Source organism: Pinus tabuliformis, chromosome 4_1, assembly GCF_031772625.1.
Source record: "Pinus tabuliformis cultivar Carrire ecotype Pingquan chromosome 4_1, CPIR1, whole genome shotgun sequence".
Lineage (NCBI taxonomy): Eukaryota > Viridiplantae > Streptophyta > Pinopsida > Pinales > Pinaceae > Pinus > Pinus tabuliformis.
The window spans coordinates 493,600,201-493,623,018 of NC_142303.1; the positions used below are offsets into that span (position 1 = coordinate 493,600,201).

The window sequence follows — 22,818 nt, forward strand, 5'->3', positions numbered from 1 at the left end:
AGAAGAAGGGGAGAACTTTTAACTGAACATTGAAATGCCAAAATAGTTTCAACTAGCTAAAGCATTTCTTAACTACAACCCATGTTTTAACGATTGCAGATACATAAAAAGAATTTGTTGTCTGTACAGGTGCATGAAGGGGTAGGAGGTGTGTTGATGCAAGAAGGTAGAGTGGTAGCCTATGAGTCCTGTAAATTGAAGGTGCATGAGTAGAGGTACTCTTCTTATGATTTAGAGTTAACAGCCATAGTCCACGCTTTAAAGGTATGGTGGCACTACTTGTTAGGAAATAAATTTATTTTGATGACTGATCATAGTAGCTTGACTAGTTTCTTTAAACAACCCACCCTTAATGTTAGGCAAGCATGATGGACTGCTTTTTTAAGTGAATTTGACTTTGATATAAAGAACTTGAAAGGTAAATAAAACTAGATGGTGGATGCCCTAAGTAGGAGGCTGAAATGTATTTATGAAATTTCATTTAGTCAAATAAAATTTGATTTTACAAATTAGATTAAAGATGTGGCCAAAAGAAACCCATAATATCAATTTTTATCCTTCTACGGCTTCGGTGATCCTTCTGCGCAAAAGGCAAAGGGCGAGCTTAGATACTGAGTAATCGAACCATCAACTGTGCAGCGGCGGCAGAGCGTTCCAATCTGTCCGCTGAGGTGCGATGATCCAGAGGTTTTAATTCTGATCCGCACTCGCTGTTTAGGTGAGATTTGGTTAGTCACCGGCATCTGAAATTCTGAGTGAATAAGTTTGTTTGCACATTTTGGGTTCCAGATCTAATCTTCTGCAGCTAGATCTAGGAAGCTAGGTTCTAGATCTAATCTTCTACGGCTAGATCTAGATCTAATTTTATCTTCTGCCTTATTTCTCTGCGGCTGGGGTTTACGAGCAAGTAAAATATGGCTCTCAGCTTCGCGCAAATAGCTGCTGGCTCATCCACTTCTGGAGGGAAAGCTCCTGTCCATATTGTCAGTGAAGCCCCAACTCCAACTGTCGAGGTGGTCCAAGCCTCACTCGATGAGGCTTTGAAGTTTTCCGAAAGTGCCCTAATCTGCCGGTTCAATGGTTTTTGGCCGCGGCTGACAAGTCTTCACAATTGGATCTCAGAGATGGAAGCCTGTCATTTCTGATGAAATTAATATCTACCCCTGTGTTAGGGGTTTCTTTATAGTAGATTTTGAAAATCCTAAAAGCAGACAATGTATTCTAGATTCGGTCCTTGGTTTTGGGAAAAATCAGGCCTATTCATGAAGCCATGGAACCCATCATTCGATCCCTCTACAACAGTCATAACCTCAGCACCAGTTTGGGTAATATTTCCAAGCCTACCCTTGCATCTCTAGAATCTCTCCTCACTAAAAGCCATTGGAAATGCAATTGGGAAATTTTACTACAGGTGCCCAGAAACAGAGGAATATGCCAAAACCACCTATGCACGCATTTGTGTGGAAATGGACTTCAGCGCTGGATTCCTAGCTGAAATAAACCTAACAAGTAAAGACTATGTGTGGAGCCAGAAACTCGATTATGAAAGTGTCCTCTTCAGATGTTGATCCTGCTTTGAGATAGGTCGTCTAGCCAAAAATTGCCCAAAAGCTTCTCAGAAAAATTCTGCTAGAAAAAACCACCACAGATCTACATGGTGGGAAGGAGCACAAAAAGAACACTACACTGTCATCAAAGAAGAATACTCTAGAGAAAACTCTGAATCACAAGAGATCGGGCAAGAAAGAAACAACTCTCAAGACAAGCAAGGAGAAAGCCCCGCCCAACAGATCAAAAGCTATGAGGATTTGAATACCGCACAAAATAAATCTTTATTTAACAACAAAGCAGATCTCCTAGACAAAATTTCTTCTCCGACTATCTTCAGAAAGGCGAACACAATAGATTACGAAGTTAAGACACCAATTTCCCAAGAACCAGTAGAGATGAAAGAGATGCAAGATAAAGGAAGTTGGAAGAAGGTAGAGAAAAAAAAGAAAGCTATCGCACCAATCTCGCCAAGAAAGACGAGGAGCCAGATAATTAAAAACTAAGAAAATTATAGGTCTGATAGACCAATTTGGTCTCAGTGGACGTTAACCATCATCATCATCATCATCATCATCAAAAAACAAGTAGGATATGACATTAATAAGGATAATTTACTAATTTATAGGAATTGATTTTATGTTCCTAGCTAACAAGCTATTAAGCAACTCATTTTAGATGAATATCAACAGAGCCCCTATGTTGCCCACTGTGGTTACCATAAATTAATTACTGCTTTAAGAAAGTACTATTTTTTGCCTGGTATGAAGAGGGAAGTGGCAGAATGCTTATAAAAATGTATAAAGTACCAACAGGGAAAGGTCAAGCATCAACATCCAGCGGGTTTACTTCACCCATTAACCACTCCTAAATGGAAGTGGGAAATTGTCACTCTAGATTTTATTACAGGTCTACCCAAGTAAGAGAGGAAAAATGACTCCATAATATTTGTGGTAGATAAATCAAGTAAACCAACACATTTTGTTCATATACAATTAACCTACAAATTTGTTCAAATTATTAACATATTTATGGGAGAAATTTTCCGTTTACATGGTATACCTAAGGTAGTAATCTCTGATAGAGATGTGAAGTTTACTTCTTCTTTTTGGAAGGATCTCTTTATTGGATTAGAAATTCAAGTACAGTTAAGTATTTTCTATCATCCACAAACGGATGGGAAAACTAAACAAGTGAATCAAGTGTTGGAGGATATGTTAAGGATGTACATCATGCAACAACCAACCAAGTGGGAATATTATCTCCACCTAGTGGAATTTTCATATAATAATAGCTATCATGTTTCCTTAAGGATGAGCCCATTTGAATTATTGTATGAGAGAAGGTGCAGGACACCTGCTAATTGGAATAATCCTGAAGATAAATTAATATTGGGACCAAGCATGCTAAAATAAATGGAACACGCTATGAGGAAAAGTATGAACAAATTTGAAGGTTGCTCAAGATCGACAAAAATGCTTATGCAAAAAAAAATACAAACCTACAAGGAATTTCCGGTGGGAGATCATGTTTATGTAAGGGTCAAAACAAAAAAGAGAACCTTAAGGTGGGGGAGATGCGCAAAACTAGCTCCCTAATTCTGTGGACCTTTTTAAATACTTGTTCGATTTGTACCTGTAGCCTATCAATCAGATTTGCCTAGTCATATACGTATACATAATGTATTCCATGTCTCTTTGTTAAATAAGTACATATATGATACTAAGAACATTATTAATTGGTAGCATGTACAGGTTGAGCCAAACAGAGAGTTCATAGTCAAGACTTTGTGTATTCTCAATCAGAGAGAAATTATGCTACAAAAACGAGCTATCACCCAAGTTAAAGTGCAATGGAAACACTTTATCCTAGAAGAGGTTATGTGGGAGGATGATAATTTTATGTGCGAGGGATATCTCAGTCCATTCTAAGGTCCAGGAAAAAACACTGAGGACGATGTTTCACTCGAGGGGGCTGGAGATTTAATACCCCCCATTGAATTATAAATATCATAATTTACATTTTTTTAAGTTTCTTCGCAAAGTGTGGGTTATGTTGAAGGTCTGGTATGAATAAATGATGAATATAAATGCTTATTTTTATAATTTTCATTAATAAATATTGCATATGGTTAGCCATATAAATTACGATGGGAAAATATGTTAAATGATATTTTCACATACCAAACAGTTGGAAGATAGTATTCATCTCCCTAAGAGATAAATCATCTCAGTTAGGGAAGAGGGAACTAAGAGGGTGAGAGGAGAAAAAACCTTAGGAAACCTTGTGAACTTTGAGCCCGATTGGAGCGGAGCCAAGAGAGGAAAATGAAAGTTGTTTATCTTGATGCTCTTAGGAAAAGACGTTGTTGAGGGAGGAAGGACGTTTCTAAAAGAAAATTCTTGAGTTCGTTGGCCAATGGAATTCCAAACTAAAACTTGTGTGGTCAGTGAAACCCTAGGCTAGACCTGGTGTGGTCAAAGAAGCCCAAGGTGGACATGGTAAGCTCTATGTCAAAGAAAATTGTTTGTAAATGAAACTGGTTGGAGGGGAGTTCTGGTAAAGGTTACTGGTTCTCATTGGTTGGGTGGAACATTCTGTTTCCCCCTGTGATTTATGTGGTTGACCAAACTAGTTAAATATATAAGTGATGTGTGTATGTTTTCTATCATGTATATTGTTTCTTTTCATGTGTGAATTTGTTTCTCTAAATTGCTATAATGTAACCCTTTTCTCATGAAAATGTATTGTTGTGAATAAATGTAAGACTATATGGTTAGAATTTGTATCCTTAAATGTGAGTCAGGTTAGTTTACAGGCCAAGCTGAGCAAGTGTCAGCAACCCATAAACAATCCTGAGCTTAAAAAGAGAATCTGGAGAGGGCAGGAAATTCCTGTAAACAAACCTCACCTAGTAATTCTAGACCAAGCAACAAAATTTGAAAGACTAATTCAAACACCCTAGAGATTGTTCTATATATATTATTCTTTTAATTCTTTCTTGCATTTACAATTACGTATACTTGTAACTGTAATCAAGATGTTGTTGAAAATGAGCGGTAACCTAAAATGAGAGACAAACATTAAGAGTTGTTCCAAAGAATACGAAAAACTTAAGAGTTGTTCCAAGGAAAAACTTGATATTCCAGATACATGTGCGACAACAGATTTGTACCCTCAAACCTTGAAGAGGGTTAACGTTGAGGCAATATTACTCAGCCTCTGAAGAGATACACTAGAACGATCATAATTCCTCTACTCCTAAAGAGGAAACATGAAAGGAAATTTGCTTCTGAGTGTGGGAAAACTTCAAAGTAAATAGGCAAATATTTGTTAAGAAAAGGATATATGGTCTATTATGTCCCCGCATATTTGATGCAAATCCATCGGCAGTGTGAAAATAATAGGAAAAATCCAAATTAGGGTTAGTTGTGGATTGGAGAGCTCAACCAGAACAATTAGAAGAATTTTCATGTCTAAAATGGGCCTCCTAAGAAAAATGTACAACCAAAATAAACTTTATAAGAACCAATAGGATTCAAGATGTTGATGTCAACCATGGGGGGTGATTCACCATTTTTGGAGTAAAAAAATAAAAAGATTAAAAAACAATAAAATAGAACTATTTTTTCAACTCGTATTTTTAACTTATCTCCCTAAGGTTTTACTCACATTTCGAGCGGGAGTACTCGTTGGATGAAAAATTTAATTCCTCATCCAAGGAGTACCCATGTTGCATACTTTCGACAAGCCTTGCTACACGAAATGAAAAAACATGATTGCAATCACGTTTTTCATGTATTTCTCATTTTTCGTTTAATAGGGTCCATTGAAATTATGAAACATGGCTACTCCTTGGATGAGTTATCAAATTTTTCATCCAAGGAGTGTTGCCACTCGAAATTTAAGTAAACCCATAGGGAGATAAGTTGAAAATACAAGTTGAAATTTTAGTTTTCTCTTTTTCCCTCTAAAATTTGATAATGTAATCTAATCTTATTTTATTATTTCTACTATTATTTTATAATTTCCTTAGGATGCCCATTTTAGGCCTCAAAATTCCCCTAATGGCTAGGAGGCGCAAATGTGAGTGAGAAATGATGAAGGGGTGGGTAGTTACCATAACGTTACTCCTGAATTGTGCACTCTTGAATCAAAACCCTAAACTCCTCAATGTTGATCGGATGCTAGATCATTGCATGAAGTCCAAAAATCATTGAGTCCAAAACCATAAAAAAAAAAAAACTTTAATTTGAAAATCAATACAATCAATCCTAAGTTGTTTAATATGGTCATCCGAAATCCCCTATTACTATAAGGGGAAGAGTTTATAATTATTATAAAATTATATATAATGTAAACAAAGTTAAGGCTGTAGCATACAAATAGGTCGACAATTTATAAATTAGAAGGCCTTAGTACAACATAATGTTTCATAAATTTAAGCTATGCATTGAACACATACGTATGTTGGGACCATGTTAAAATTTTACATACTACATAAAAGTTCTTGATCAAAGAATTAATTTATAAACATTCCGTTATACAGAGAGATAAATAAATAACGAATCTATTGGTAATACTTAGAAATTATTGGTGAATGTCTTACCAGTTAAAAATAAATAAATAAATAAAATATCGAGTAAGTTGGTAGATATGTTACATCCATCCATGCTTAACATGTACTTGACAAGTGTCCTTAAAATAAAAATAAATTATTCTCTAAATAGAAATGAAATGTCAGCTATAATAAAAAAGAAAAATGAATATGCATGTTTAATTACTTTTAATTAAAAACATTATAAAACATCAATCGATACCTTATTTTCATCGCTTGATTTTTTGTTGATATCACAAGCCAATTTCATCTCAAATTTAAAAATAGATAAAGTAATTAGAATTAAAAAAAGTGTAAGTAATATGTTTAAAACTTATACTTTTTAAAAATATTTCATTAAATAATTTCCATATGAACTTCATATATATAAAAAGGAAATGGTAAAAGAAAATGTTATAATGTTGCATATAGTAAAATATTCAATGTTCAAAGAAAAAAATATCAAGTACTTCCTAATAAGAATAATAAGAGGGAGATGTGTAATTTAGTCAATTCTTCGTATAAAATTAATATGTAACATTTATAAATATTTATATTAATAAAAAAAAATCATCAACAAGATATTTTAATTTGCAAGATTAAGTGATATTGACATACACTTAAATATATATTAATAACAAAAAAACTCATTTCAATGTGGACAATATAGGTCATACCAAAAATGTCTCAACGCACATGTTATGTAATATATATATATATATATATATATATATATATGGTTCAAGGAATCCGGAGATCGATGGCCGCTATGTTTATGGAAACGGTTCGAGGTAGGTCCATGTAGGGATCAGTCTCGTCAGCTCATTTTGAAACCCAACCCCTGAAGGTTTCAAGGAGAATTGACCTTGCTACCTCTCATAGCAAGGTGCTTATGCCACAGGTACTCGACCAATTGAGTTAACCCTTGGGACTTATGTTATGTAATATATTTTAGTGTCAACTATATATATATATATATATATATATATATATATATATATATATATACCAATTAAAAAAATAAGTTTTATGGTTAAAACATTTGAAGTAGTTTCACGATTTTACATTTTGGACTTTTTTAAAGTATATTATTTTTAACAATTTTCCCTGAAATCCAACAAATATTTTTTAGACTTACAACTTTAAGTTATGTACTCTATATAGAATTCAAAAATACAATTTAAACAATGAAAAAGTATATGAGAGAGAGAGAGAGGAATTAGAGGGATGCCATTTCTTTTCAAAGTTTACACTCTAAAAGAGGTTTGCACCTGAAGGTCTTTGACCTCTCTCTAAGCATGCTAGATCCATGCTTAATATGTGCTAATGCCATGGCTTATGAATACCACATGCCCAAAAAATCATAATCCATGTTTATATGTCACATGCTCATATGGCAATGTTTTAATTAATCAATTCAATTAAAAGAGTAGAAAGGTCGTAATTATTGTTATCAAATTTCAACCTGAGATTTGTCACTACTACTAACATTCTATAATATTTCGTGAATGTTAAATCTCTACCATCCACCTACTGATTATTGATAATTCAATTAAAATTCTAAAAGCTCGATTGGACAAGCCTATTTACTTAAATTAAAAAAAGTCATTTCTTTTCAAAAAAAAATAAAAAAAATCAATAACTAAACTTTTAATTGTATTAAAACAATTTAGAATTTTCTTTCCACAAAATGGTTTGTAAATGTCCATAAACATCAATCAATAATAAGCTCAAAACACTTACTTCATCATGCATCTCAAGTTGATAAAATTTAAAAAAATCATAAACATGGAATAAATTATAACTTCTTTATTATTATTTTATTATTATTATATATTAAAAAGACAAGTAACAAGATTTTTAAAGATGAAGATTTACTCACCCTTTATCATAGATATCCATAATCTATAAATTGACTTTGTTACAATAGCATATGGTCATACCATATCTTATCAATACCACATGCGGAAAAGCATAACTCATTTCATATGACACTTGTGCATATGTCTTTTTTTTAATTAATAAATTTAATTAAAAGGGAGAAAATACAACTAATTGGAAACAAATTTCATCTTTTTATTTATATATAATATTAACAAAAAATAGAATATTCTATAGCAATTAAATCTTTACTATTCACCTAATAATTCATAATAATTAAATTAAAATTGTAATATCCTCTACTAAAACTGTTAAATATTTATTCACTATAGGCAAGAAAGTAACTATTTTGTTTTATGGACCAAGTGAACGCTAAATAATTATTAAATGGTAATATTTTGTTTAATATATTAAATGCATAAATAATTTATGCATTTAGCCATAAATTCACATTGAGAAACAATGTTAGAGAAGCTCACAACCCTGTTAATTAAAGAGTTATGGGCTAGGTGGTTACCTAGCCAAGCTCCTCTTTGGAAATAAATTTTCAAAAAGAAAGCAAATAGAGTATGAAGAACCTTAGGCAAAATTAGAGGAGGAGAGAATGAAGTTCGTCAACGGACTCTAGAGTTGGTTGGCTAGTGGAATTCATCTAAATCTTGGATGCTCAAATTATAATCCTAGGCTAAGTCTGGTTGGGATCAGATAGTCTTGGGAAACCAGTCTTGTACTAGTCACTGTTCTGAAACTACTCTGGGTGTGAAGCAAGATCGAGGGGAGATGCAGTGTTAAAGACTTATCTCAATGGTTGGGTGGAGCATTGCATTCCCAGTGATTGTGTGGTTCGTTTGAATAAGCAGGAGGAACATATAATTATTGTAAAAGGATTATTTTTCTTTGTTGTGAATAGATCTGTTTAAATTGTGAAATGTTTTTCCAAGAACTGTGCAAATGATAATTTGTTGAGATAATATTTCCAATCTTGAAGATTATTGTACAGATAAGAGAAAGTATTGATGATTGACACTACTATACAATGGTTCAAGTAATAGTATTATATATAAATATGATAATTGTGTCTTTACATTTCGACTATTATGGAAAATAATACTTGCATGACACTTTCATTAGAACGAGTATTTTTAATAATTACATAACTGTGCTAAACAATCAATCTACAGGAAAGTAAAAAGGGGGAAAACATCCTGGTAACATTTTAAGACATGACCTGCTCGGAGAAGTTGTGGGTATTTAATAGAAATAATCCACTTTCAGTCCAAGTACGAATGACATCAAAATTAACCAAAACATTGTACCTAATTACGAATGGAATTGTCCCTAAATCACCATATAGAATCTTGAGGCAATACCTCAATTGAGTTGTTTATTTTCCCAAAGGACCTAATTTGTAGGAGAGAGGAAATCTAGTAATAGTGGTATCTAGCATAACTTTATAGGAGATCCGGGATGGATATTGGGTCAAGTCAATAGAGAAAAATCCAAGATCAATCCCTACCCCATTAGAGTTCCATTTGGAAATTAATTTACTAGGTATATTGCGAGAGCATCATGTCTGAGACTATGGGTGTAGTATGGTGCAACCCTCTTGTGGAGATAAGACTGGTATTTGATGGAATGCATATAAATAATAAACACTGATAAATAAATATGGCAGAGTACTGAGAGAATTTAGGGTTAGTTTCTAAGCCATAATGAGATGTCAGAAACTTAGGAACAGTCCCTGATCCTCACAAACCCTTATATTAAATAGACAAGTTATTTCACAAACCAGAAATAACCACACCTGTATAAACTAATTATGGTGGACAAGTGGAAGTGAATAATGTGTGTGTGTGTGTGTAGAGAGAGAGAGATATGGTACTTATGTTTAGAGTACAAATTTAATAATCTTATTAAAAGTATATATAAGAACGAAAACAACCAGATTATCATGTGTAAAATTAAGATAATGAACTTTTGAAATACAACATTAGTATGTAACACCATGTCTATTATTTATATATATCGACCGGTATCGAGCAACAAGAAATGGTTAAATAAATATATGTCTACAGTTATTCGGAGAGCAACAAATTAAAAAATTCAAAATCAGCTAAATTACCAAGTCCCATGTGCATATCCTCCATTCATCACGTGTGTGTGTGTGTGTGTGTGTGTGTGTGTATAACTCTGCAAAGAAACAATAACTATAAAGAACTGAACCGCACCCAGCTATAATAAAGGTTACCATTATATAACAGCAAACACAAAAACTAAGAATTATGGAAAGAAAACCAAGGCAAGTTCAAGGATTCCATATTAATAGTTTAACTGTACTTAAAACTCAAACAACCCAGACAAGGGTTATAAAAGAAGCAAACTTATATATATTAACTCCATTAAATTTGGAATGAGAATAAATCCATTATAATCATTATCTTGAATTCAGTAATAATAAGTGCCAATTCATGAAAAGAGAGGCAGAGCTCTGTCAGTTACTATCATTCTTACATATAAATAACCTAGTCTTATAAAGGGTTCTTCAAGTCATATATTATTCCTAAAGAGGTTAATTTCCCAAACCCCAGTTTGTACACAAGCAAAACTCAAGATTCAAAACCAATAAAACTTTCTTTGAAAGAACAACCCCAACATGGAACCACAGTTGGGTATATCTCATTCGCACCTAGAAGAAAACAGAGAAAAATCATGAGAAAGGAACTTAGAATAGGATTCAAAGACCCTAAGCAAGTTGTGAAGGCTGTGAGCAGTTAACTTCACATGTAGGAAGCGACAAGCAATAAAAGGAAATTTGGGTCGATCTCTCTCTCTCTCTAGATTAAATTGAAAAGAATTAACTAATGGTCACCATCGCGAGAGGGCTTACCTGAAGTTGTGACTTTTCTCCTTGATAGATCCCACCGATAAACCTAACAGCCTAAGTTCTTAGGGTCCCCTTTGAAGATTTAAAGATTAAGCTCGAAGAGGATGTAATTGACAGACATGATATTTTGACTCCCTGTTGCAAAAACAAACCCTAAGAAACTCTAAGTAGAATCTTAGAACAATCATCAAGAAGTCCATTATCTTGAAACCCTGGTGTCGAGCTCAAAACCTTCAAAGAAGAAAAGAAAATGGATAATTGCTCAAAAACCAACAAGAGACATAAAGCCGAAGCTGTGAAAATCCATTTTTGGTAGTTGGTTAAGAGACACTAAGTAACCACTTCATTCTCAGCAGACCATCGATGAACCCCTAATTGCTAAGGGTCGTAGATATGGCCTCACCATTCCCAGGGTTGTCACATTGCCAAACGACAAATGACTTCATAACTTCATGAGAGTTTGACTATGTTTAAAATACAAAGGTTATGTGATGTCTTTACACTACAGTGGAAAGGGTCTACAAGTAGTTAACATCAAGAATAACCTTAGTTTTCATATTAACCTCGAAATGCCAACCATCCTTAAGCAAAAGTGGAAATGTATGAATATATGATTTACAAATTTAATAACCATTGTGACTTATAGGTTAAATACAATTGTGTTCATTTCAGATAATTGTGAACGGTATTCGTCAATAGGTAAGAAAAATGTTTGGGTATGTTACAAGTGGTATCAGAACTGAAGGGTTCAACGTTGTGGCCTGAAAAGGGGCAAGAGAAGTGAAAATTATTGCTAGACAAAATTCCATTGCATGAGTTAAATTATTAAGTATTGATCGATTTATTTTTGAGGCCACCCTTATCTACAAAGGTTGGCTTATTGAATCGCCTACGAAGAACAAAAAACTTGTGAAAAAAAAAAGTTGACAATAAATCATAATTAAGAAAATCATATTCCGTTGCTATTGGATAATGAGAAAGTTCAAGAATTTGGACGATGAGGAAGTGCATGCACCAACAAATCAAAAGATGAATATTGGATAAACTAAGTAAAGTTACATTTCCTACACTACAAATACGCTTGAGAAGGAAGATGGGTATTGTATGTGAGATCGTACTGACGAGTTTGGGATTATCTATAGGATGAATACCTCTTAGTGGTTACGAGATTTTTTGTTGTTGATGTACACAAGGACTATTTGAATACCTAGCCTATAAGAGTGATAACAATAGTCATAAGAATTTTGGTCCAGAAAGGAGAATGGTATAAAAGGGGATTAAAAGCACTACTGATGTAGAGGTAAGTAACATTTAATTATAATACTAAACATATTGCACCTATATTGGATGTTGACCAAGAATCTTGTTGAAAGAATTAATAAAGAAAACCATTGGTGCTAACATAAAATTTTGAATTTTATCCAAAAATGGGAAACAAGTTGAAAAAAAATGGAAGCTATAGCAACATCGTAAAAACATTCAACATGTTGAATGCATTGTGTCTTTTTGATAGAAAAAAAATAATAACTTTGTAATATATTTGATATACCTAAGGAAGTCAGTTCAGTGTACTTAAGGATAACTGTGATTTCAAAATATATGTACAGATATGAGTCAATGGTATTGGCAAGGCAAATATTAATAGTGGTGACATTAAATATAATAAAAACAAAAACCAAAAAGAACAAAACACAAAAAAAAACAAAAAACTATAATTCATTTGTATACCATATGAATAAATAAGTCTAATGCAAGCATACTGGTGGGTACAGATATCACATAATAAATTCCAAAACTGATAAAAAAATCCTTGAACTTGCATTGAAAAGTATCTTAAAAGGGGAATCACAGAAAGAATGATTATCGTAACAAATCATTAACATAGAAAATTACAACATTCAAGTGGATGAGAGTTGTAGTAGAACCGCTGGATAAGATCCATGATCGAGAATTAGTAAAATGGAGATAAGTTGTGATTGTTATGATGGAAGAAAATCAGTTCAGAAATAATATGTAAACGATGTAATTAAAACTTTTAAACTAGAAATGAGTGTGGTAGCTATATCTAGGTTATTCCCCGACACTAAATAGTTATGGAGGTAGATCAAAACAGTGTTGTTGACATCCAGAAAAGATATCCTAGGTACATCGAAAAATTTAGCGAGTATAAAGTGAGTAGACCATAGTTGAAAATATGAAAATTTACTAAAGAGTGCCATGGCCCTAAACCTAGGAGGCATCCAGATAGTTTTGGAAATTCATGTACTTTGGATATGCAAAGGGCTCAAGAATTTGTGAGTTGCAGAATTGCAATACTAAGTCCTAGAATGATTCACTAAATGGTTTATTTTATAACCGCCTCGCAATTGAGAAGGCTAGGTATGATTGAAAACAATATGACAATACAATTTTGATCATTAAAAAGACTCGTAATTGTGATTATGATATATTGAAATTTGTGATAATTTGATACAATAAGGTGAATAGGAGTAATGCAAGCTAAATTTCATCGACAAGTTAGAAAAAAATGCAGGAAACTAAATATATATAAATCAAGGCCAAATGATACAGCCGTAAACTATAAAGGAAAACTCTTAACCTGATTGTTGTTGGTCTAAGGCACTTCTTAAAGTTTTTGAAACTAGCATAAGCTGGAAAAGAATAACCTAGGAAATATGTGCTTATACACGATCAGATAAGCGCAATAATGAATGTGTATATTAAATACTCCAAGGAGGGGATCATTGTTCTAATGCGAATTGAGGAATTAATGGTGAGTATAGGTAACAATCAAAATATAAAAAAATGTGTGTGGTTACATGCAGATAGATGAGTAGGGTATCTAAGGAAACGTGGCACATAATTTAAAAAATAAATAAATTAAGAGAATGTTGTTAGCAGATTGACACAAACATTACCTATGCTTGTTATCGTGTGATGTATTAGCATAGGAAGTGTAATGTGCCACCATTGAGTGTTACCCCAGATAAGTATTTTAAAGAACCTCAAATGAATATATTCCTACAAAATTAAAATGCTAAGGCAACCACGCTAATATGAGTTGTTGTGGTAGCTACCAGGCATGGAAGATGCAAGGAAAAGGGCCCATGTAGCCTCCATACACCTGCAAGGAAAAGGCCCCATGTTAGGCCCCTATAGTATTAGTGTAACCCCTTATTGTTATTAGTATAACCCACTTATTATATTGATGTACCCATGTAGTGCCCATATTGTTACTATTGTGCCCCATAGAAGCCCACTATTGTTATTATTGTGCCTTTATATTATTATTGTTAGGTCGGCTGGATTATATTGTGACTCCTTAGACTCCTATATATAGAAAGGAGGTTTTGTCATTTGAATCATCCAAGAATTGTTCATTTATGTAATGTAAAGGAGGTTTCCCCCTCGAAGAGGCTGAATTCTAAGGCGTTGATCTATCTCTTCTATATTTTCTTGAGCTGGTTTCATAACATTTGGTATCAGAGCTTTGGATTCTAGGGTTTCGCTGCTCCAAACAGGTCATCGTGGCATTTTCGCTATAAATTTTTTCTGTGGCGTTTCAGAAGTCGCAAAAAAACCCATTTGAGAAGAAATCGCGCTGAAGCTTGGGTCCGAATTTCAGAGCTTTTCACGCGATATTTTCGGAGATATGATCTGAGGAAGTTGGTCTTTTTGCAGACTCCTAAATTACATTCAAAACAGGTGACCTGGGGAAAATCGTCATAACTTTCTCTCTGAAGATCGGATTGAAATTTCGTCAGAAGCTAAAGAAAGAGGACGGACTGTAGTTTCTTGTATGCATTTTTCAGATCCATAAGTCGAAATAGTGACACGTGGCACTTCATACACGTTCTCTCTTCTGGAAAGTTCTATAATCAAGGCATCTTGGGAGATTGTCCATAACTTTTTCTTAGAGAATCCAATTTGGATCAGACTAGTGGCATTGGAAAGAGGACACAGAGGGCTACTACAGCTCACAATTTCAAAACTTAAAGATCCAAAAGTACAGAATTACAGTCGTTTCAATGTCGAACTCCTAAAATCAAGAAAAAGCAAGATGAGGAAGTTTGATGGCAAGGATCCGGTAAATTGGATACTTCAGATGGAGCAATATTTTGATCTACATGGTGTACAACTGTTACAAAAGGTATGTATTGCATCTTCATATTTAGAACCAGATCAATTTTTATGGTACGAAGGGCTTTGTTCTCGTAAACAACTTGTTACATGGTCAATTTTCACGGAGGAAATGATAGCACATTATGAGGATACAAAGAGAAACACCTTCTTTAGAGCAACACCACAAAAATTGGAAAGAGTAAAAGGGCTTTGTGACATAGTGGAAAGCAAAATTATGGAAACCAAGAAGCGTACCCCTCACAACTATAAAGATGGAAGTGTTGTTTCTCCTAGCCTTCCACAACCTACAAGGGTTACACCACAACAATTGGAAGAAAAAAGACAAAAAGGGCTTTGTTACAATTGTGATAGCAAATGCATTAAAGGTCATAAGTGTGCTGAGAAGAAATTATTTTACATAGAATATGAAGAGGAGGAAGAAAAGGATCAAGAAACATCAAAAGAAGAAGATATACACCAGGAATCCACCACAGAGAAAGAAGAAATGAATCAGACCATATCTTGTAAAGCATTGGCAAGAATTACCACTCCTCAAACTCTCAAGATAGAAGGACATATCAAGAAGAAAAAGGTACAAGAAGTGAAAGATCACATCGAGAAAGAAGAAATGAATCCAACCATATCTTGTAATTCATTGTTTGAAATTACCACTCCTCAAACTATCAAGATAGAAGGACATATCAAGAAGAAAAATGTTCAAGAAGTGAAAGACCACATCGAGCATCAAGAAATGAATCCTACCATATCTTGTAAAGGATTGGAAGAAATTACCACTCCTCAAACTCGAGAGATAGAAGGACATATGAAGAAGAAAAAGGTTCAAGTAGTGAAATATCACATCGAGCATCAACAACAAGTTCTCCAACTTTTAAAGGATAACGTCACTTTGGTGCAAAATCAAATGAAACAACAGGTATATCAACATCGTAATGAAAAATGTTTTGATGTAGGTGATTGGGTATTTTTACTGCTACATCTCAAGCAAGCTATTTATGAGAAGGAAATATTGGCAATACTATATGCACTTAAAAAATGGCGACCTTACCGAATGGGAAGACTCTTCAAGGATGAGGATGTGGAAGCATTGTTTTGTGCTATTTATATTATCCAAACATATTGGATAAACGAAGCAAGGGAAGAATGGAAGAAGGACGAAGAAGTATGGCCACTTATTCAAAAGTTGCAAAAGATCTCAATTCAAACAATATTGCCAGAAATTGAAGAGGAAGGAAAAATCATATTAGAACCTGGTGCAGTCACAGAAACAAGAACCCGACAGCTACAAAATCGATCAATTTCAGAGTATCTCATCAAGTAGAAGAACTTACCTGCTGAAGATTCCACATGGGAGGACAAGAATTTTATACAGAAGCATCAAGAACTACTCAAGCGTTGAGGACAACGCTTTTTGAAGGAGAGGGGCATGTTAGGCCCCTATAGTACTAGTGTAACCCCTTATTGTTATTAGTATAACCCACTTATTATATTGATGTACCCATCTAGTGCCCATATTGTTACTATTGTGCCCCATAGAATCCCATTATTGTTATTATTGTGCTTTTATATTATTATTGTTAGGTCGGCTGGATTATATTGTGACTCCTTAGATTCCTATATATAGAAAGGAGGTTTTGTCATTTGAATCATCCAAGAATTGTTCATTTATGTAATGTAAAGGAGGTTGCCCCCTCGAAGAGGCTGAATTCTAAGGCATTGATCTATCTCTTCTATCTTTTCTTGAGCTGGTTTCATAACACGTAAACTATAAAGGAAAACCCTTAACCTGATTGTTGTTGGTCTAAGGCACTTCTTAAAGTTTTGGAAACTAGCATAAGCTGGAAAAGAATAGCCTAGGAAATATGTGCTTATACACGATCAGATAAGCGCAATAATGAATGTGTATATTAAATACTCCAAGGAGGGGATCTATTGTTCTAATGCGAATTGAGGAATTAATGGTGAGTATAGGTAACAATCAAAATATAAAAAAATGTGTGCGGTTACATACAGATAGATGAGTAGGGTATCTAAGGAAACATGGCACATAATTTAAAAAATAAATAAATTAAGAGAATGTTGTTAGCAGATTGACACAAACATTACCTATGTTTGTTATCGTGTGATGTATTAGCATAGGAAGTGTAATGTGCCACCAGTGAGTGTTACCCCAGATAAGTATTTTAAAGAACCTCAAATGAATATATTCCTACAAAATTAAAATGCTAAGACAACCACGCTAATATGAGTTGTTGTGGTAGCTACCAGGCATGGAAGATGCAAGGAAAAGGTCCCATGTAACCTCCATACACCTTCATATATAATTTGTAGAACATAAGGGAATATACACCCAAGATGAGAGTTGATAGAAACTTATGAGTGGAGTGTCCATGAGATGCAATGTTGTAAGATTAGTAATTTTCCTGATATCCTTTGTGGATCTTAAGTATGCTCGCACTATATCAAGTTATATCCTTGAATATTCACGGTGATTGATTTTAATACTACCTTGGGATTCCAGCTTCGATGACATATTAGAGAAGATCAGAAGGAAAATAATAAGGTAAAGAAACCAACGAAATTAAGTAATTGCCAGATAATTAATGTGAACAGAACTAAGTCCACTTGAAAAAAAGGCACATATAATATTTGTTGTGAAAATGGTAAGTTTAAGCAATTGGTGATGTTCGGTTGTGGCTTATTTGACATCATAAAATTATGACGGTTCCTAAAGGGAGGAACATTGGTTGTGAGCCATCATGGGGACAAGGTAAGGAAATCTTTCTTGAAATTCAAAAAAAGAAGATGGTGATAACTAGTATGATCACTGTACGAATGGTGTAATAAGATATTTAGTTGTTATTATATTGGGATAAAATTGTTGTCCACAAGGTCTTATAGATCATGCTATTGAACGAAGTTTGTAACATGTTGTGAACCGATGTAAAAGAAAATAAGTATAGTAACATAATGAGTGCGACAAAATCAATACGCTTACTAGCGCAAAGTAAAGAATTTTTATGACTATAAACAAAAGAAAAATTACATATAACCTTCATTAACAATAATTTGCGACACAGGGTGATAAGGACCAAAATTGAAGGAATACTATAAAGTGGACTCTTTGTATTGCGCTAGAAGAAAATAATAAGCAACCAAGATGGGCATAACTAAGTTTTTTGGGACAAGTTGACAACAATGAAGCCACCTTGAACAAGGCAGGAAGAGGAAACTATACTAGTTGCAATACATCATTATAGAAAGAAAGAAAGCAAAAACAGTGAATGGTTTCTAAAATACTATTACCTTTAAGTAAATAATGCAAATAGAATTGGCACTTTCAAGATCTGGAATTTACAGTAAAACCACATGGTGGGATCTCTATCAATTGACATAGATGTTGGGTAAGTAAAATGATTTATTACTATTTTTGATAAGCTTATAGTGAGACTGCTAAGTCTTATTGAGTGAAAGTTACAACCCTTGTTGGGTACATAAACAAGTGCTTATGGTCCCTGTAATAAAGTGTGAAATGAATATATGTGTGTGTGTGTGTGTTTCTTAAATAAAAACTAATGGATAACTAATGACAACTTCGATGATTGTGAATGTAGGTCGAACGAGACAAAGGGTTCCTAGTTGAACCTTTGTGTTTTCTCGTATGGACCCAGCTTGTTCCAGAGGCTGGAAAACACCGAGGACGATGTTTCTCTCAAGGGGGGAAGATGTGAATGCCCTGATAAAACTGCTAAATATTTATTTACTGCATGTAAGAAAGCAATTGTTTTGTTTAATGGGCCAGGTGAAAACTGAATAATTATTAAATGGTAATATTTTATTTAATATATTAAATGCATAAATACTTTATGCAGTTAGCGATAAAGTCACACTGGGAAACATAGAGAAGCTCACAACCCAAGTAGTTAAACAATTATGGGTTACCTTCACAAGCTCCTCTTTGGAAATAAATTTTCAAAAAGAAGCCAATGGTGTATGAAGAACCTGAGACAGAAGGAGAGAAGGAGAGACTGAAGTTCGTCAACGGACTCTAGAGCTGGTTGGCCTATGGAGTTCACCTAATGTTGGATGTTGATTATAATCCTTGGCTAAGTATGGGTGGGATCAAATAGTCTTGGGAAACCAGGCTTGTACTGGTCAGTGTTGAAACTACTCTAGGTGTGAAGGAAGCTCGGGGGGATGTAGTGTTAAACAGTAGTCTCAATGGTGGGTGGAGCATTGCATTCCCAGTGATTGTGTGGTTCGTTTGAATAAGCAAGAGGAACAAATAAGTATTGTAAAAAGGTTATTTTTCTTTGTTGTGAACGGATATGTTTAAATTGTAAAATGTTTTTCCGCGAACTAGGCACTATGCAAATGTTGTGCAAATGGTAACGTGTTGAAATAATATTTCTAGTCTTGAAACTTAATGTACATTTCTAGTCTTGAAACTTAATGTAAAGATAAGAGAAATTATTGATTATTGAAACTATTGTATAGTAGTTGAGTAACAATATTATATATAAATATGATCATTGTGACTTTACATTTCGACTATTGTGGAACATAATACTGGTAGGACACTTGCATTGGAACAAGTATTTTTAATAATTACATAATTGTGCTAAACAATCAATCTACAAGAAATTAAAAAGGGGAAAAACAGTCTGGTAACATTTCAAGGCTTGAAGTGCTCGAAGCAGTTGTGGGTATTTCAAAGAAAGAAACCCCTTTCATTCCAAGTAGGACTCACAACAAAATTAATCAAATCATTGTTCCTAATTATGAAGGGAATTGTCCCTAAATCATCGTATAGGAGATTGATGCAATTGCTCAATCCACTTGTTGTTTATTTTCCCAAAGGACCTACATTGTAGGAGAAAGGAAATCTAGTAATAGCGGTATTTGGCATAACTTTGTAGGATATTTGCGTTGGATATTTAGTTGTTATTATTCGTCAAGTAATAGTGGTATTAGATATTTAGTTGTACTTATGTTTTGAGTACAAATTTAATAATCTTATTAAAAGTACATATAAGAACGAAAACAACCAGATTATCATGTGTAATATTAAGGTAATGGACTTTGAAATACAACATTAGTGCATAATACCATGATGAGCCACAGTGGATGGCTCGAAACTTCGATACAAAGAATTATGGATGCAATAATCCCTGAAGAAATCTCTTCACAAAATACAAATCGCAAAAGCCTCAAAACAATAACACCATGTTTGTTATTGATATATATCAACAAATATCAAGCAACAAGAAATGGACAAATAAATATATTTCTGCGATAAAGTGACGAATAAAAAAATTCCAAATGAACTAAACTATGCTCTATATATATATATATATAAAACTATGCAAAAAAACCATTACGAATAAAAAAAATTCCAAATGAACTAAATTATGCTCCATTCAGCACGTGTGTATATATATATAAAGAGAACTGAACAACTCCAGCCCACCTATGTTATCACTATATAAATGAACAAGAAAAATAAGAATTATGTAAAAACACTTGTAAAAGAAGCAAACTTGTATATATTAATTCCATTAAATTTGAAATGAGAATAAATCCATTGTAGTCATTATATTGAATTCAGTAATAATAAGTGCCCATTCATGAAAGAGAGGCAGAGATCTTTAAGTTACTATCATTCTTACATATAAATAACCCAGTCTTACAAAGGGTTCTTAAAAATCATATATTATTCCTAAAGGGATTAGTCACCCAAACCCCAGTTTGTACACAAGCCACTCCAGTTTGTACACAAGCAACACTCAAGATTCAAAACCAATAAAACTTTCTTTAAAAGAATAACCCCAACATGGAACCATAGACACTCAAGCTTCAAAACCAATAAAACTTTCTTTAAAAGAATAACCCCAACATGGAACCATAGTTGGGTATATCCCGTTGTACACAAGCAACACTCAAGGTTCAAAACCAATAAAACTTTCTTTAAAAGAATAACCCCAACAAGGAACCATGGTTGGGTATACCCAGTTCCCACCTGGAAGATAGCAGAGAAAATTCATGAGAAAGGAAGAATAACCCGAACATGGAACCATAGTTGCGTATATCCCGTTGTACACAAGCAACACTCAAGATTCAAAACCAATAAAACTTTCTTTAAAAGAATAACCCCAACATGGAACCATAGTTGGGTATATCCAGTTCCCACCTGGAAGATAGCAGAGAAAATTCATGAGAAAGGAACCCGGATTAGGACTCAAAGACCCTAAGCGAGCTGCGAAGGCTAACCAGTTAACCTCACCGGTAGGAAGCAGCAAGCAATAAAAGGACATTAGGGCCGATATATATATATATATATATTTTGATTAAATTGAAAATAATAGGAAGCAGCAAGCAATAAAAGGACATTAGGGCATATATATATATATATATATATATATATATATATATATATATATTTTGATTAAATTGAAAATAATTAATTAATGATCAACCCCACTGAGGGCTTACCTGAAGTTGTTAGGGTCCACTTTGAAGATTTAATGATTAAGCTCGAAGAGAATGAAATTGACAGACATGATATTTTGACTACCTGTTGCAGAAACAGACCCTAAGAAGCATCCGACAGATATCAAATCCTGAACCTCTGAGCGGAATCTTAGAACAGTCATCAACGCGTCCATGGTCTTGAAACCCTGATGTCGAGCTCAAAACCGTCAAAGAAGAAAAGAAAATGGATAATTGTTCAGAAACCAACAAAAGACATGCGGCCGAAAGGAAAAACACTAGGATGACTATACACAGAACAAATACCTGTCTAAGTAGTGCAGAGCCATTTTTGGTAGCCGGCCAGGAGATAATGAGCTGCCGAGCTGCCTGAGGCACCAATGCGATAGGGTGGTTACTAAGTAGCTACTTCATTCTCGGCAGACCGTCGATGAACCCCTAATCGCTAAGGACCGTAGATATGGCCTCACCATTCCCGAGGTTGTCACATGGCCAGATGGCAAATGACTTCACAACTTCGCTAGAGTTCGACTATGTTTAAGATACAAGGTTATGTTCTGTCTTTAAACTACAGTGGAAACAGTCTGCGGGTAGTTAACATCAGGAATGGATGAATATATGATTTACGAATTTAATAATCATGGTAACTTATAAGTAAAGGAGTTGTTTTTAGTGTGATTTTTGGAAGTTTTTTACGGTAGGTTTTTTTGGTGTAATTTCTCTAAAATCTGACGGGAATTTATTGAAATCACAAGCTTGATGGGTAATTTTGTGCAATGGAAATGTTTTAGGAGTTTTCCAAGGTGCGGAATCCATATAAAGTGAAGATTTCACCTCAAATTTTTCCACTGGAAAGTCCAAAAAATCGTACTAAAAACAACTCCATAAGTAAATACAATTATGTTCCCTTCATAAGTAAATACAATTGGGTTGCCTTCATATCCATTATGAATAGTATTCATCAAATAATATGTTACAAAAGTTTTTAAAATCATATTTCAAAATAGATATCAGCATAATTATAATTTAATTTTAGATTTTAAAAAGGAAAGTTGTTGACTCCACCCATTAAATCCATGCATGCTTTAGAGGAAGACATCCCTTGACGCTAGTAACTAAAAGATTAAACGAAATATATAGCATTGATGTATCACAAAGGACTTCAGTCACATAACACAAAAAATACTTCCCATAACTATCTATCATAGTTAACAAAACAAAAAATACTTCCTATAACTATCTATCATAGTTCACAACGGTGAAAGCAATACTGAAGGGT

At 33.8% G+C, this 22,818-nt stretch overlaps 1 long non-coding RNA gene across 1 annotated transcript; it reads right to left on the reverse strand.

Moving 5' to 3' along the window:
- Positions 1 to 20,768: 20,768 nt before the first annotated feature.
- LOC149176680 (uncharacterized) lies at positions 20,769 to 21,972 on the reverse strand. Its single transcript, XR_016258661.1, has 3 exons — positions 21,846 to 21,972; positions 21,543 to 21,727; positions 20,769 to 21,240 (listed from the first exon to the last, which is right to left on the reverse strand). It is a non-coding gene; the product is annotated as an uncharacterized LOC149176680 (long non-coding RNA).
- Positions 21,973 to 22,818: the final 846 nt, after the last annotated feature.